The sequence below is a fragment of the Myotis brandtii genome, unplaced genomic scaffold (assembly GCF_000412655.1).
Source record: "Myotis brandtii unplaced genomic scaffold, ASM41265v1 scaffold2021, whole genome shotgun sequence".
NCBI classification, from domain to species: domain Eukaryota; kingdom Metazoa; phylum Chordata; class Mammalia; order Chiroptera; family Vespertilionidae; genus Myotis; species Myotis brandtii.
In genome coordinates, this window is record NW_005357523.1 from 22,207 (window position 1) to 26,953 (window position 4,747).

Here is a 4,747-nt window from a genome sequence, read left to right on the forward strand (position 1 = left end):
CAGAGGGCCTGCCATTTTCAGGGACACACTCTCCGTAGATGCTAATGATGAGTTTATTGCGTGCCTAAGTCATCAATGGAAGAACTGCCAGTCTCATGTCTCTTTGGTTTGTAAAATAATGAAGGCTTTTTCTTAAGATTTCTTTAATCTGGGGTGTTCTATTTACTGTATTGGTTAGTTTATAAGGAGATCAGGGCTTTCCAAGCATGTTGCGGTGGAACACTTTTATGGGGTCTCAAACATTTTTCCCTTGGGGGAACCATATGGTTCAGAAATTAGCTCATCAGTTTTTTGCAAATTTACACTGCTGCCCATATTTCCCTAGGAAACACTGTAGACTCTCTACTTCTCATGTGATGCTGGATGCTTTGAGACACGGAGATCACTCCAAAGAGGGGGTAGCGTTGACAACCTCAAGTATATCTGGGAGCATGAATTTTTTTTCTTGTTTGCAAGCAATGTTAATACGTGTGAAGTTAATCTCTGGCCCAGGTCTTGCAGAGGGCCATGTGCCCTAATGCCTACAATTTTACGGGTGATGGTCACTGGTTTGAGGAGCATCGCATTCAGGGGAAACCTTTTACTACAGCAACACTGACCTAATTGTTGTTGGATGAGACTGCACCCCTTTAGATGGAATGGTCCTCACCTAACTGTGCATCCAGGAATTATTTTGAGGAAAAGACTATAGGAGCTGTGTGTACACAGATCTGAGGGACTCCAGGGATGTGTGTCTTCTGTGGAGTCGTCATTGTCATTATTATAATCAAGATGTTTTGTGGCTCCTGTGGTTTCTCAGAAGTTTCCATCAGAGCAATTGTGGTGCTGTCATCAAAAGAAAGATGGAGTCAAAGGCTGTCTTTAGTCCAGGAATGTGGCTTTTGTGGGTTTGGGTGAAAGTTCTTCATTGTTTGTTACATTTTCTGTCACTGAGATGAGACTCTCACCCAGAGGGCATAAGTACAAGGGGATTGACTATGGAGTTGCCAAACCTGTTCTTCCAGAATACAATTGAACCATTTTTAACAGTTATAATGAGTAAATTACATGTGTTAAATATAGTGTTTCATAAATCTTGACATGTGCATGAAACTGAAACCATCAGTATGGTCATATTGCTGACCATATCTGTCTCTGTGTAATTAATTGCATAATGACCTCTTTTAATCTGTCCCTGTTCTTCACAGCTTATCTAGTAACCATGGATTTACATTCCGTTTTCATAGAGAACTTTATGTTTATAAATATTTTTCTGCTTTAGTTTATGTTTCATGAATACTTGGGAGATTTATTAAAGTTACTCTAGTAACTCTTCTCTTTTTTTCTGATAGATATTATCATTGATATATCACCATCAATTTGTCCATTTTAATAAATGTTTGCTTATTTCTAATAAAGCTGGTACAAACATTTCTGTATAATTCCTTGTGTGTATATGTGTTATTTACCTTTGGCAAAATTTCAGTGCATAATCTGTGGTTTTTGAGTAGATGAATGTTTGAATTTACCGAGATTAGCAAATTGTGACCTAAATGGGATATACCACCAAGGCAGGCGTGGGTCAGTATTTGCCCATCATGTCGTGCAGCACAGGGTTGTGGATTTGATTGCCAGTGTGGGTATGTGCCTGTGTTGTGGCCTAGATCCACAGAAGTGGGTGTGCAGGAGGTCACTGGCCAATATGGCATTCTTCCATCAATGTTTCTCTCCCTCCCTTCTCTCTCTAAAAATCAATAAACTATTCTTTAAAAATAAAAGATAAACCTTTCCCTAGCCGGTTTGGAACAGTGGATTGAGCGTCAGTCTGTGAACTAACGGGTCCCTGATTCGATTCCGGCCAAGGGCACATGTATGGGTTTGGGGCTGAATCGCCAGTAGTGGGCGTGCAGGAGGTGCCATCAATGATTCTCTCTCCCTCTCCCTTCCTATCCGAAATCAATAAGGAAACAGGTTTAAAAACAAAAAACATCAGTGCCTATGAGCATGTCTCAGAATGGAGTGACCCAATAGCCAAGCTCTATGGTATGCTAATAAGTAATAAAGATTGTTTTAAAAAAAAATTTATTGATTTTTCACAGAGAGGAAGGGTGAGGGACAGAGAGCTAGAAACATCCATGAGAGAGAAACATCCATCAGCTGCCTCCTGCACACTCCCCACTGGGCATGTGCCCGCAACCAGGCACATGCCCCTGACCGGAATCGAACCTGAACTCCCCAGTCCACAGGCTGACGCTCCAGCCACCGAGCCAAACCGGTCCGGGCAGGATTGTTTTTTAAAAATATATAAAATAAACCTCAACTGAGTACTTTTTTTGTATTTTTCCAGTGGTGTGTGAGGGATTCACATTCTTTACATCCTAGAGAATATTTAAACATTTTGTTTTGTAAGGTTGTCATGCTACCTCACTGTTTGGTTGTATTTTTTCTAGAAATTTATGGTGAGTCTTTTCTCTGATCTATATTTACTGTGTATCTTTTTTTTTAAATAAATCTTTATTGTTCAGATTATTACAATTGTTCTCCTTTTTTCCCCAGATAGCTCCCCCCCACCCTCTGCTCTTACCCCTTATGCTAAGCGAAATAAGCAAATTGCGATCTAAATAGAATATTCCACCAGGGCTAGTGTGGCTCGGTGCTTGGCCATCATCTCATGCAGCACAGGATTATGGAGGTGATTGCCAGTGGGGATATGTGCCTGTGTTGTGGGCTAGATCCACAGAAGTGGGTGTGCAGGAGGTCACTGGCCAATATGGCACTCTTCCATCAATGTTTCTCTCCCTCTCCCTTCCCTCTCTAAAAATTACTAAACGATTCTTTAAAAATAGAAAATAAACTTTAACTGATTGTAGTTTTTTACATTTTTCAGCAGTGTGTTAGAGATTCACATTCTCCACATCCTAGAGAATAATTTGTTCGGTCAATTAAAACTTATTTAAACTTTTTTTTTGAGACGTTTGTTGTGCTGCTTCACTATTTGATTATATTTTTTCTAGGAATTTACGGTGAGCCTTTTCTCAGAAGTTTGTTTGTTGAGTCTGTATCTTTGTTAAAACATCATATGTTCTGCCTAATGTGCTATGAGTTTTGGCAATTTTCTTTAACAATAGGATTGTGGAACAACAATGATAGATGTTGGCATTTCACTCATTTTGTGCATTTTTATTTAAAAAATAAACATTTTTTGTATTGGAATGATATGTTTTAATATTTTTTCCTTAAAATAATATCTTGCCGAAAACGGTTTGGCTCAGTGGATAGAGCGTCAGCCTTTGGACTGAAGGGTCCCGGGTTTGATTTCGGTCAAGGGCATGTACCTGATATTTTAATTTATTCCACTAAATTAATACATATATTTAATTGATTTTTAAAATAGTTTTATTGATTTTGTAGACCAATGGTCAGTAAACTGTGGCTCGCGAGACACATGGGGCTCTTTGGCCCCTTGAGTGTGGCTCTTCCACAAAATACCACAGGAGTAGAATCACTGAATTAAATGGCAATTCCATATTAAAATTTTTGCAAAAACTGCAAACTGATTTCCATAATGGCAGTACCAGTTTGCATTCCCACCAGGGGTGTACTAGGGTTCCCTTTTTTCCAATCTTCCTCAGCACTTGTCCTTGGTTGATTTGTTGATAAAAGCCATTCTGACAATTGTGAGGTGGTCTCTAATTGTTGCTTTAATTCGCATCTCTCTGATGATCAGTCACTTTGAGCATTTTTTCACAGGTTTCTTGGCCATCTTATCCACACTGCAACCCAGGCAGAGCTGACACTTTTAAAAAATATATATATTTTTATTGATTTCCGAGAGGAATGGAGAGGGAGAGAGAGATAGAAACATCAATGATGAGAGGGAATCATTGATTGGCTGCCTCCTGCATGCCCCATACTGGGGATCGAGCTCGCAACCGACGCATGTGCCCTTGACAAGAATCCAGCCGGGGACCCTTCCATCTGCAGGCTGACACTCTATATTCTGAGCCAAACTGGCTAGGGCTAGAGCTGACACTTCGGATGGCATCAGAAGCAGATGCTCTTAAGTATGAGTGTCTATTTTGTGACGTGAACTTTGTATAATGAATTCAATGGAGGCAGGTTAGATCGAGTTAGAGAATTGAGCCACCTCCCTCAGCTACATATGGCCTGAAGGAGACACATGCCAAATGTCTTGAATAAAAAACAATGCCTGTCATTCAGAAAGAGCAGGTCCTGAAGAAAGATATGCAAAACCAGCCATGCAATTTGTGGAGAAACAAACTTGCCCCTGACATCACCTCCACTGAAGGCTCTCTAGAGGATCCCTAGTGTAGTTGGTGTGTTCTTGGGTTCTTTGACCCTAAATCAAGTCCTGGAGTCAACTGAGATATATGGCACCCTGCCCTTGAAGCGGAAAAACTACATTACCCACAAGGCCAAGCGTAGAATGCACCAAGCTGAGCCAATGGGGGCTCACAGAAGGCATTTCCGTTTGCCAGCTTCTGTAGGGCGGGACCGGTAGTCGTTTTCTTCTCAGGCGGTCTGGAGTTCATGGGCTCAGTACCGTGGAGAAGGCTGGAGAGTGGTGCTCCTCGCCTCACAGCCAATGGTGGGAGCCTCCAGTGGTGCTCACAGCTCACACTTGGGATTGAAACTCGGAGTCACCGCCCGGACCCACGCCAGGGCCGGGACAGGGACCGCCATTCCCGCAGCGGCTTCTACTCCCGCCCTGCTCAGCCCACAGAGGGCAATGGCGGCGCCCCCGCTG

General features: G+C 41.9%; 1 protein-coding gene across 1 annotated transcript in view; it reads left to right on the forward strand.

Annotated features, from left to right (window-relative positions):
• The window catches only part of LOC106725943 (zinc finger protein 773-like), a 16,202-nt gene that overhangs the window by 10,258 nt on the left and 1,197 nt on the right, over positions 1–4,747 (forward strand). The gene's annotated exons all lie outside the window — the stretch shown is intronic.